We start from the raw sequence: 14,220 nt of genomic DNA, 5'->3' as shown, positions 1-14,220 counted from the left end.
TTCCTAAGGCATTATAGAATGCCATTGAGGGTGGTTGAGCTATGGTTAGGGGTTGCAGTTGAGGATTCATGAATTCTGGATTGAACTTGTGGTAACACTGTACAACTATATCTCCTATCTTTCCACATAATTACACTGAGGTTTGCTACCTTGCCACCATATAGATCTTCCATAACCTCTGAAGTAGCCTCTACCTCGCGTTCCTAAAAAACTACTATGTTGTAGTGGTGATAGCTTCTACTTGAGCTTTCTCTTATTCCTCATTGCTTTGAGCAACATTTGCATGAATTAGCCCTAGATCTATCTTTCTGAACCTATCAATCAGCTCTTTTTCTGTGAGCAATTGTTACTCAAATTCGCTTTCTGACATGTGGTCCATTCTTGTCATTGTAACTGTAATAAATGCTCTATATTTCTCACTGAGACCTCCTACTGCATCTTCTATGTATTCTTCCTTGGTAAGTGGTGATCCAAGAGCATTTAGATAATCTGCCACCTAATTGAACTTTGCGATGTATTAAGCTATGGTTGATCCTTACTTCTTGAACATTTTTATTTGTGTTTTCAAATTTTTTATTTTCGCTTTGACTTTGGCTTCGAAGTATTCATCTAGCATATGCCAGATCTGATACGCACGATTGTATTCAATCACTCAATTCACGAAATTTTGCTCCATTGATGCGATTAACCAGGCTACTAAGCATTGATCTTGGACCTCCCAGTCCATATATTGTTGTGGTTCAATTCCATTGCATCTGTCTGATTCTGAGCTGAATTAAGCTAGAACCTTTCTCGGATTGAGATGCTTTTGGAATTTATTCACCTTTATACACGCTAATGCCTGTTTCTTCCACGTATTGTAGTTGTTTACATTGAGCTTTATTGCTGAGAACAGTGCAAAAGTGTTTTGGTTGAACAAGCTCATTGGATCTTGTGAGATTTGCACAGGATTATCCATGGATTGATGTGAGCTCTGATACCATGTGAGATATCAGATTTCTTACGAAGAAGAAAAGGAAGTAGGTAAAATAAGAAAAAGAAGAAGAAAAAGATCTTTAGAAGAAGAAGATGGAAGAAAGTGGAAGCAGAGAGAAACTGAAAGATAGAAGATGCTAGAAGATTTCAAAAAGGAGATTATGAATTAATTCAACTACAAAAAGTTGTTACAGGGACTGGTATATATACATGGAGTTTTAACAGAAAAAGGCTTAATTGACTCTACTTTTAACAACTTCGCTAATTTGGTTTGATAGTTCTAACTAACTCCACGTATAGTTCTAACTATCTGCACGTGCTTCTGTATGTGAAGGGTCATTGCTATTAACATCAACTCTGCTGCTAAACTCTACTCTTTCATTGCTGCTAACATCAACCCTGCTACTATTAACACTTCTTACATATTGCCATTGCTCACTCCTAAATACTGAACCAATCTTTGTATTTCTGCTGCATGCTCTGCTGCTTCAATATTGGTTTTGATATTAGGCTCAGAAACTATCTCAAGCAAAGGTGCCCTGCTCTACTTAAATCAACTTATCATTAAAACACCATGAACTTCAACACTATTTTATCATGGATACAGGTGGTTGAGCATATTATGCGTGATCTAATAATGAAATAACTAAAGGTAGTTGAGGGATTGTCCAAATATAGACATGTTAAAAAATATGCAACTCAGTACAACAGATGCACAGCAAATAAAAACAACATATTAAGCACTGACATTAGAAATAATTAAAGTTCCAAAAAAGAAGAAAAAAGGATTACCTGTAAGTAATTTTACCTGTGAGTAAAATCAAGACATTTACTAAACCCCATGATCAAAACTAAAAAAGGAGATACCGAACCATGTTTCACAAACAGTAGCCAATTTGATTTTGTCATCGAATACTGCTGCTCCGGTATTAGAGAGCGAGAGCAAGAGTGATAAGAAGAAAAAATTGAAAAACATGATCTGTAAGGATAATGAAAATGAACATATGCAGATGATTTTTTTTTTCAAATTAATTTTCAATTCAAAATTTAAATTTTGAAACAATAAAATTTGTAGATTAAACAAATAATAATCATTTACATCATTTATCTAATTAATTAATTAAAACAAAAAATAAAATTCATGCAAATCTGCTTTGAACGCTGGTTAGATCTCACGGCTCTGTTCTGGTCGTCGCTGCTGTGCTCTCGACTTTCATAGTCTCACTGCATGTGCTCTCTGTGGCCGCCACTCAGTACTTTCCAGCGATATGCTTTCTTCCGCTGCTTCCTCCTCCATATCCATCATCACACATCGATGATTACCATGAACTCCACTGCACCCACTACGACCACCACGCCATACCATCGTCCACCACCAAAGCAATCAGCACCTCATCCACCGTTGAAACCCTACCACCACTGCTTGTGTTGCCTCTACCATGATGACTCCCCTAAAGGATGGAGCCGTCAGGTACAATGACATACTCTGCCTTATTGAGTACATGAACTTTATGACCTCCACCTCCAACTTAGATTAGGAAGAAGAAGAAAATTATACAAAAACATAATCAGTGAACAAAGAAACAAACGGAAGAAGAGGAGAAAAGAAAAGAGGAGGAACTGACAATGAAGAAAAAGCATCGAAGAAGAGGAGGAAGAAAGAAAAATTAAAACATAGAATGGAGAACTTAGATGATAGGAACGAATTCCTTTTTTAATTGATTTTGAATTCAAAATTTAAAATTTCAAGGGAATGTATACATGTAAAGTAAGTTGTAAAAGGATGATAAGAAAATTAGGTACGATGATCAAAAGAGTGGCATAATGAGGATGGTTTGATGTAGGAGTGTTATTGTAATAAAGATCATACATAAAAAATTTGAAAGAATCTGGAAGATGCCATATAGGAATTTCACTAGTGAATAAACCTTCTTTTCAAGGATTATTATAGGATAGGATAAATACATACAACTACTTTTAAATTTTTATATCCTTGGAATATTTTTTATTTTTCTTATAATCTAATTATTTCGGTTAAATATGGCTTAAATTTCTAGTCCTCTGAACCAATAGCTAAATCAGTTTGACTTTGTCCAATTCGGTTTTAATTTGGTTTTAGAACCTTAGTTTTCATACAGGAGATACAAACTTCAGAAAAGGCTTCCATAATTTGAATTGTATGGTATTTATTTGGTTTGAAATCCATGTATGCATCATATTTTGTGCACATTCGACAATAGTTTCAATGAAACTAGATTCACTTACATTCTTGATAAAATATATGTGGAAAGGGGAAGTATGAATTTAAAGCAACAATTAATCTCTACATTTAAGTCATTTAACCAACTAAATATAACCAAGTAACTTTAACCTAATTCACCTCCACGTGCCACTACCTCTAACAAACTTTTGACTTAACGTACGAATATATATAACTGCCTTTTTCATGCGGATTTCATTTCTTTTTTTGAATTTTCTCAGCATTTTTTGCGTTCTCTTCCTGCTCTGTGTTCTCTTCGTTCAAGATCAATGTTCTTTTATTTGGTTTGAAGATTTGGATCAAATTTTTTGAAATCAAGCAGTGAAATCAGATTTGAACAGGTATTTTGTTTTCAAAGACAATGAATGATTCAAGTTCAGACTATCAATTGAACCAGAGCAAATTGAATTATTATTTTGAATCGAATCAAGTGGCTAATGTGTGGTTTGAATCTAGTTAATGTAGTTCGTTTATAGTTTATGATTCTGTAGCTGAATAATTTTGTTTTTGTTTGTGAAAATTGGTGTTCATTATTGATGGTTTGAATTTGAATGTAATGAAGGAGTTTTGAATTTGAATTATTATTTTGATGAATCTGTTTCATTCCCAGTTTGGTGCATTTATAGTTATAATTTGGTTTAGTATGGAAATGCTTTCGGTGTTTTTCAATTTCTATGTGATGTTGATGAGCAGCTTGTGCCAAATGTTGGGATGACTTTTAACACGCTTGAAGAAGCTGGACAATTCTACAAAGATTATTCTAAACTTGCAGGTTTTTCTACGAAAATTCAGAACACAAATAAGAAAAAAATGAAATTAAGAACCAATTGATTACATGTAGCAGAGAGGAGAAATGGAAATCGAACATACCTCTAACTCATAAGACAAATCCCTCAGCTAGATTAAATTGCCCTGTAAGAATTTATATACATATATTAAAAGATGTTGATGTTTGGATTATTTTGAAGGTTATTTTGCATCATTCATATCCATGTTGTCCAAATCAAGCAGAGATGCTTAAACAACACAGGCAGTTAAGCATGCTTATACGTCGTACAATAGAGAATAACGACGAAGCTAGAATCAGACCAAGAAAAATATATCAAACATTTGTCGCAGCAGCAGGGGGTCATTGTGAATTAAGTTTTATTGAAAAAGATGTGAAAAATTACATTACGAGAGAAGTACATAATGTTTCAGAACTATAGGATGCAAAAGAATTTGGAAAATACTTATTAAGAATGAAAGAGAATAATCAAAATTTATTTTTTGAGCTTGAAGTTGAGGTTGATCACTCAATTATGATTGCTTTTTGGGCCGCCACAAGAAGCAGGGCTGCTTGTCAATATTTTGAAGATGTTATTTCATTCGATAGTACTTACAATACAAACACGTAATTTGCTATTCTAGAATATGTGTTTTTTGAAATTATTTTCAGTGTATATGATAGCTATTTTTGGTGTATACATGATTTGTTTCTGTGTTGTTATTTTCAAATATAATTTGGTTTTTAGTTCCTTTGTTGGTGTCAATCAGCATGATCATTCAACACTTCTGGGATGTGCTTTGATGAAAAATGAGGATATTCAATCATTCAAATGGTTATTTGAATGTTGGCTTCCTTGTATGGGAGGAAATGCTCCAAAGGGCATTCTTACCGATCAATGTGCATCGATGCAAAGGGCTATTGAGGCTTGTATGCCCACAACAATTCACAAGTGGTGTATTTTGCATATCATGAAGAAGATTCCACAAAAATTAAATGGCTACAGGCGACACGAAGAAATTGAACACGAGATGAGTCATATTATTTGGAACTCTTTTACAAAAGAAGCATTTGATAGGAATTGGAATGATTTTTTGATGAAGTATAATATTGGCGACAATAAGTGGCTTTTAGGTAAGAGTGTCTTTATTAGGATTAACTGATGTTGTTACTTTTAGTGTCTGGATATTTATGTGTTTTTCTTGTGTAGCTTTCTCATTTTTCCAGAGCTTTTCGAAGATCGTCATTTATGGATCCCAATTTATCTTAATCACCACTTCTGGGATAGGATGAGAAGCACACAAAGGAGCGAGATCATGCATGCCTTTTTTAAAAATTTTATTATGTGCAATAGCTCACCTATCCAATTTGTCAAATAGTATGATAATTGCCTAGAAAGTAGAGAGCGGAGAGAGAGAGAGAGAGAATCGGATGATGCAAATTATTTTACTGTCATATCGTGTGCAACAAAATCATTAATAGAAGCACAATTTTAACATGTGTATACTCATGAAAAGTTCACGAAAGTCCAAGCACAATTTAGAGAAAAGGTGAATTACATTACAAGATCAACGCATTCTGCTCTAGGTTTTACGGTATATGAAGTTGTAGAACAAGTTTCTAACTCAACCTTTAACAAGTTTGTGGTTACATATGACGGGATATCAGGTGAAGTTAAATGCCAGTGTTTATTATTCGAGTCTAGAGGGATATTGTGTCATCATTCTCTAAGCGCATTAAGCTTTGAGCGAGTAGATAAAGTGGCACCAAAATATATATTAAAAAGATGGAGTAAGAACGTAAAGGGGAGGCACACACATATCAAGAGTAGCCATGACGAGCCTTTATTGGAGCCAAGAAGTAGGAGATATGATTATTTGGTGTTTCGGTCACAAAAATATTTGTGAATTTGCATCAGAATCTAAGCAGTTGACTTCGATTCTGCACTGCACTTATGATAATGCGATAATTGAGATGCAAGAATACAAAGCCAAAAGCAAAGAAAAATATTCGTTATCTCATGAAGATGCTTCCTTGAAAGATATTAACGAGCTTTAAAGCCTTCCATGCGTGAGAACAAGAGGACGTCCCAAAAATAGATTTGGATCAAATACGGAAAAATAAATTGCAAATGCTTCAAAGAAAAAGAAAAATAATGCTCTAAGTGAGGTAAAATTGATGTGATTTAAATAGGAAAAATTGAGTTTGTGCATGTTAATAGTTGTGCAAATTTATGATTTATTTTTTGCAGTTGAACCTTTTAGATGATGGATCAGTGGTGCAATCAAATTTCAGCCATTGTCATGGACAAATAATGAATTATCAGTTCACATATTCCAGAGAATAAGATAGACTTCTCGGTGTTTATCTGAAGGCATTTCGGTGTTTTGTAATATAGTTTCGGTCAATATATATATGTTTTTATTTTTTAATGAAAATGCGGTTTACTTTTTATATTTTCTTGTTTTGTTCCATTTACCATGTTACTGTTTGTTTTGAAATTAGTTTCTTCAATTTTTTCAAGGGATTTGTTTGTTTTAAATATACAGTACGCAAACAATTCAATAGTTAAGCAATGTAGAAATTCAATCTACACAGTTTTTATATCTCCTAATGAAAATTTACATAAAAAATTGTAAGAATTTTCTCGGTGTTTATTTGAATAATTTTTGTGTTTTCGGTTAGTGATTAAGTGTATTACATAAATTTTTCATCTTTTTCTGCAATTTTGTGAACCCGGATTCATTCATATTAATAGGATTTTAATACTGTACAGACAGATTTATAGAAGTTTAATCTTGCAAAAAAAGTTTTATAAAAAGCTTGGATTGAATATTTATAAAGATACAAAGTATGTGTTGTTAATTCAAAATTGTACACACAATTCAAAACAACATTGAAGAGATATTGTTAACAATTTACATTATACAATCAATTGACTTTCTATATTCCCTTATGTAAACCTACAGTAAGAACTTACACAGAAAATATTAAAAAGAAATTTTATTAAGTAGAACTTACACATTAGGAGGAGCTACATGTTGAGTTTCCTTTTGGAGAGCTTCCTCGTGAGATTCTTGTTGAGGTTGTTCTTCCGAATATTCCTTTATGGGAGACTTTGCATCAGGTTGTTTAGGTTGTGGAAGACTGCAGGATTACACAAAAATAATTATAAAATAAAGCACCAAAAAAGAATTATACAACAATAAAGAATTTAACTAGAACTTACGCTTTAACAGGTTCTTGTGACAAAAATTCTTGCATTGGAGACTACGCAGTAGATTTTTGTTCAATATGTGGAGGGCTGGAGACAGGAGTTTCTATTAAAGGAGCAATTGCTTGTAGTGACACACTCTAATGATGGCAAACAATGAAAAAATTAATATGCAGTAAATATTAACAAATTTTAGTGCAAACCATTAACTCAATGATTGCAAAAGCAAACTAAATTAGAAAACTCACATGTCCAGCAATTCAGATTGAGAATGAGTTTGTTTTTGAAGAACAATCATTTGTTCTTTAGGATCATTATCATATCAACAGTTGTGCTACTCATTCTTTCCTGTAATTGGGTTTTTTTTTCTATTCTTGCTTCCTGAACAGGGTTTGGTTCATCTAGTGTTTCTTCTTGTTCTTTGAACTAGTAATGCACATAAATCATCTCACCACAGCACCTCAAGCATTGAATAAAAACACAACTTCCGTTGTATGAGAACTTACATAGTTGCAGGCTCTAAACTGTTTTTTTTTTCTTGCCCTTTTTTTCTTGACAATAAAATCTTAAAGGGCTTTTTATTCTAAAAAAAGATATGAAATCAGAAGCAGATTATGATAACACAAGAAATAAAATAATGGTAAGAGAAACAGAAATTACATGGTATCACTTGGTTGATTTACAGAGCTCTGATAGCTTGACTATGATTAAAACATAGGATCATTTTTGTAACACCCTAATTACCCTAAACCTTACCTCGCGTCGTAAAGCAAAGGTTAATCAAAGGTTACAACAAGTCTAAAGCTTATACGTATAATATATAGAAAAAGTAATATATTCTAGAAGCCCGATGAAGGATACAACTCAAAAACAGGATTTGAAAAACGCAAAACGTACTCATAAAGCTACAAACTTAACGCACAAGAAATGGATATAATATAACAAAATATAAGAATATAATAATATGAAGATCTAACCATGACTCGCGGAGTTTAAGACGGCTAGCTATATGCAGACCATACAGACATCTAAAAGTTAAAACAACTTATACAAGTTTTTCTCTCAAAGTAAGCCTCTAGGAAAAAGTAAATACAAAAGTGAGAGATAATACAAAATAAGCAAAAAGACTCCAAAACGGATAGAGATCCTCCGTTCTGTCACCACCAAAACAACTCACCGAGGTGGGTTGCGACCTGCATCTGAAAAACAACAACAGAATATGGTATGAAAACCGGAGGTTCTCAGTATGGTAACAGTGCCCAATAAGTAAGATGTAATGCTCCGGGACGCCAAAGGCAATCCTAGAACTTCACATCAAATACGGATATTCAAGCTTAGAATAAATTAAATAAGTAAAGAACTTAAACCATAAACAGGGTTATCTAAACTTAGGGGGAATTCTAACTAATACTAATCGCACCGCTGTATCCCACAGCCTTCACCAACCTAACCTCCGTGCAATCCCATCGCCACCCCTACCTAACCTCCTCAGCACCAGACAATCACAAATAATACAAGCAAGTAAAACGCAAGTAATATACATGTACAGCAAGTAAAATAACTAGCAAATAAGCATATTATTCATTTAGGCAAAAGATGCAATTAGGCAAAGCAAACAAAACACATAGTAGATGCACATGATGAATGTCTGTCCTACTGGCTCGTGATATCACTTGTCGGTCTATGAATGCTAACCCGACACATCCTTGCGGATGTCGCCTTTCTACCACGTCCGAGGATATAGCGCCAGACACGCTTTTGTTCCGAGGATATAGTGCCTGGCACACTATCGTTCCGAGGATATAGTGACTGGTACACTTGCATGCTCATTCCGAGGATATAGTGCCTGGCACACTCTTGTGGCAGAGAAGGAAAACAACAACAACATCTATTTCATCATAAATCATTCTAAGGATATAGTGCCTGGCACACTATCATTCCAATGATATAGTGTCTGGCACACTTTCCACATCCAACAAGTCCATCCACCTCAATCATCACCAGTCATCACCAGTTCTCATCTCAATCCACTTTCATTTATCATTTATCAATTCTCAACATTCCAAGGATATAGTGTCTCGCACACTTTCCTTCAAACACTATCATTCCAAGGATATAGTGCCTGGCACACTCTCCACATAATTCAATAATTTCATCATTCCTTTCCAAGTTCTCAACTCATCACAACCATTATCATTTCATAATTTTCCATTCTAACCTCATTAGTTCATCAGTTTTCTCAATTCGTTGTCGGTAATCACCAAGTTCACTACTCTTCCTTCTCTCTCAACCAAACTCATCCTCAGTACGCCGGAAACCTAAACCTCCGTTTTCTAACTTTCCAAGGTAATACCCAAATCAACTCTACCCAAGACCTTATCTATGTTTTAATATCCAAAAATAAGCCAAAAATCTTAAATAGGTGTCCCAAAAGTTTACAAGTTTGTTGGGAAGGTGAAATAGTTAAAAACAAGGGTTTAGCTGAAAAACAGGGCATGCGCGTACGCACAGGGGTGTGCGTGCGCACGCCCAGGATTTTTAAAAATGTGTGCGTACGCATAGAGGTGTGCGTACGCACAAGTGTGAAATTTTTCAATTCTGTTCGCTCGCACAAGACGTACGAACGCCCTCAAAAGATTGCACCTTCCAACGTGTGCGTGCGCACAGGGCTGTGCGTACGCACAACTTGCAGAACTTCATTGGTTATGTGCGCGCACAGAGCGTGCTAGCGCTCTCATCAGTAGTCGTGTCCCCGTGTGTGTGTACGCACAAGGTTGTGCATGTGCACAGGTTCAAAAATCCCCGAGGTGTGCGTGCGCACAAGGCTATGCGTGCGCACACAAACCAGTAATCACAAATTCTGCAGAATTTTGATTTTGACACCAAACTTTGAATGATCATATCTTTCTCTACATCATTCAAATTTCCACAAAATTTAAACCATTTTAAAGCTTGTTAAATTATCTTTTATTGGATATAAAATATATCAAATTCCAATAACCATAGCTCAAGATATGATCCGTCAAAGTTAACCTAAAACTCATTTTTACCAAAAAGTCACAACTTCTCAACTTTCCAAAATCTCAACCAAAATCAAATCAAAACCATACCAAACTCCAATTTACCTCATAACTCACCCTTTGTGTCACAAATAACCCTTCATACCAAATTTTCCTTCACATTTCATTATTCTCATTCTTAAATATCAAATATACATTATAATCATTCCTCCACCAACACATTCATCAATCATCATTCTATCACTATCAATCTTCATCATCAACCTCATTCATACTCCATATCAATAATCAACAATATTACTCATCCAAATTCATCATACATCATACAATCAACAACATTATTTAACAATATTAACAACATCAATAATTCCTCATACATAAATACTTCACTTACCACCCATCATTATCCTGAAAGTCACCCAACGCCAACCTTACACACCATCAATAACCCACCAACCTTAAAACAACATCAACCACAAGATTAAAAATCCAAAATTATCATCAACATCTATCATCACACATCCCAATCATCAATATCCTTTACTCCAAACCATCACAAATATTTTACATCAACTTATTATCTTAAATTCTCATAATCCTCGTTATTCATCAATATAATTAATCACCATCAATACTCATCAACACCAATAATCCAACACAACCAACAATTACATCAATTCACATATAATTATTCATACGCCAAATTTATTCAATCCTATCTTAGGGTCAACTAGCCTAAGTGTCCAGAAACATTACATATTACATAAAGGAAACTGAAACCATACCTTGACTGATTATCCTCCACGCACGAAACCACCAAAAAGCCAAGACAACTCCAAAAAGCACCAAAGCTCAAACTAACAACACATATATCGTCAAAATCAAAACCTAGAAACCACAACATACAACACTACAAGGGTTTATGAGCCACTTTACCTTGTCTAAAGAGGATTTGGACAATTTCCAACAATTACCCGCTACTAGAGATCACCTAAACAACCAAAACCACAAAATCTCCTTAAAAATCATAACAAAAAATGCACACAAACTAGAGCAGGAAATTGGAGTGTGAGCTTCTAGTTCTTACCAAATTTTCTTAAATAGGAACGAAGATCTTGACAAGAGCTTCTCATGGCCGCAAACGGCTCGTCAATCGGAGTTTCGTAGCTCAAGTTATGGCTCCCGGAAAGTGGATGTGAATAGTAACATCACCTCTTCTCTCTTCTCTCAAACTGCGCCTCTCTCACTCTCTAATCATCAAATGAGCTGAAATGCTCATTAAATGAACATATATATGTTGGGCCTTGAGTCCGGTTTGGGCCCGGTCCAACCCGTTAGCGTTTTTTGTTCATTTGGTCCACTTTTGGCCAAAACCCTTAAGATTAGTACCCGGTTTTTAATTCTAAATTATTTTGCCTTTTCAAAACAACAAATCAATTTTCCAAAATCTTATTTTCCAAAATACGCGGTACTGGATAGACTAGAGCCGGTACTGCCGATTTAAGCGCCAGTACGCAATTTTTAGAGAAACTTTTTGAAGAAGATACATTTTCCAACTTAGTAAAATTCATTGAAACCAAATTTCACTTTTATATTTTCAAATTAAAACTTCTAGACTTTGAATCTATTACGGGCACTAAAATTATTTTATAAAAACGGTTTTACATGAAAAATTCCGATTCTTACAATTTTCACTTGACAAATTTACATGTGGCATTCTAAAGACAAAATAAATATTATTCAGTAAAACTAGAGTAATTACATCAGGTTTTAAAAAATTTTAGCAGAGAAACAATTTCAAATATTGAATCTTACATTTGTGAAGGATCAAAATGAGCTTCTGTCGAGTGGAGCCCACTTTTTGAAATATCTGTGGTTTTTGTTTGCATCCTGGAAAGGCAAAGAATCATTAGGTAAATAAACACAATAAAATTGGCAAAAAGCACCGAAGATTAACACATACTTTATGCAGGCTTATCCATTTTTTCTTCAATCTTGCTTTTGTTATTTCTTGCATTTCTTGGCTTCTGATAATACATGCAAAAAATTCTGTTTATAAAGAAAATTTTGATCAAAAAACAAAATATAGCATTACAGTGATAATTTCTTAGTCTTACTCATCATCAGATTCAATTTCTATTTGAGAAGATGAATCCACAATAACACGTTTCATCTTTTTGGAGTTCATCTTGGAAAAGCAAACAATCATCAGGCAAATAAACACAATAAAATTGATAAAAAAAAATTGAAAAATAACACATACTTTTGTGCAGGCTTATCATTTTTTTCTTTAGTCTTTTTTTTTTGTTATTTCCTATATTTCTTTACTTCTGACAATACATGCAAAAAATTCTGTTAATAAAGAAAATTTTGATAGAAAAACAAAATATAGAATTACAATGATAGTTTCTGAATCTTACTCATCATTAGATTCAGCCTCTGTTTGGGAAGATAAATCCACAATAACGCGGCTCTTTTTTTTTCGGATTCCATCCTGAAAAGGTACAAAGACACGAGATAAATAAAGATAATAAATATTTACAAAAGACATCGAAAATTAATACTTACTTCTTTGCCATTCTCTCAAGTTGTTTTCTTCTCATCGGTGTCTCCTCTAAGTCATGTTTAGATTCAAACTCATACTCAAAATCACTTTTACTTTCCAAAGATGAGTGCAATATAGCAGTCTTCTTCTTTTGTTGCTTCTTTTGTTGCTTCTTTTTTTCCTTTCTTTTTCCCTTCTTTTCGTCTTTTGATTGGTCTCTCAGTTGTGCTCTTCTCACGAGGCCCTAAATAGAAAAAAACATTAGTTAGCATAATATATTTAAAACAAATGCACCGAAATTAAAGAAAAGATTTCTATTAAGTTACCATTTCATCCTTCACCTTACTTTCTATTCTTTTAACCAGCTTCTTCCTAGTCCAACGTTGCACCCACGGTGGTCCAAGAATTCTATCCACCGGCCTATTCTTGTTTGTGGATTCATGAAAATATATGATCATCAGTACAAAGAGGCAGCCATCAACTGCAAATTTATTTTTTAATTTATGCCCTCTGATGCTTTTGATGAGAAAGTTGAACACATGAGCAGCCCAATTCCATTCTTGTATTATATCTACATGAAGAATAAGCGGCATGTGAATCGAAAAATTTTTGTTTATTGTTGTCGGCAACAAGAAGCACTTCTGGATGAAGAGGATGAATATTCTCTTAAATTTCAGCTGATTTTCTGGCCCATCAACACTCATGTCAATCAAAGACTTTGTCAATTGTGACAAAGTACAACCTTTGAAATTTTCAATAACTTCCTTTTGCTCCTCATTAATTTCTTTATTTTTAATTTTGTTTGGATAGCACACCCCTACAACAGCAGTAAAAATATTCTAATAACACATAAATAATGTAAAAAAAAAAATACCGAAATTTAATTTACAGAATAGATTACAAAATAGATTTTTACTAGATGCATTCAAGCCAAGAGAATCTCCTATTTTTTCCGGGGTGATCTCGATTACACCATACCGGGTCTGCAGTGTGCTATTGTTCAAATCAAATGAATATGCCAATTCTTTTAGGAGCTTATGCGACACATTCAAGGCTGGGATATGCGTCATAGCAACAAATCTCAATTCTTTAACAACAGCTTTCTTGTCATTGCTCATGTTGTGAAATATATCATAAATGAATCTTGTGGAGCATCTCAAATCATGAATTTTCTGTAAATAAATGAAAATTATGTTACATAACTATATTTATACAAAAAAATTGAGTTGTTCTAACATATATCTACTTACATTATATTTTGGTCCTTTTTTTGTGGTGCTCTTCTCAGCAACTTTTTTAATTGTCATTTTTTCTGAAAGAAATTAAAAAATTAGGTTAATAGGTAACAACAACGGTAAATACACCTCAATTCACATGAAATACACTGAAATACAAATCAAATACACTGCTATTATTTCTTGATTGTAACACAATGTTAGT

The sequence above is a fragment of the Arachis ipaensis genome, chromosome B5 (assembly GCF_059453495.1).
Source record: "Arachis ipaensis isolate K30076 ecotype BB chromosome B5, ASM5945349v1, whole genome shotgun sequence".
In the NCBI taxonomy this organism is placed as follows: Eukaryota; Viridiplantae; Streptophyta; class Magnoliopsida; order Fabales; family Fabaceae; genus Arachis; species Arachis ipaensis.
This window is presented reverse-complemented; position numbering follows the sequence as displayed.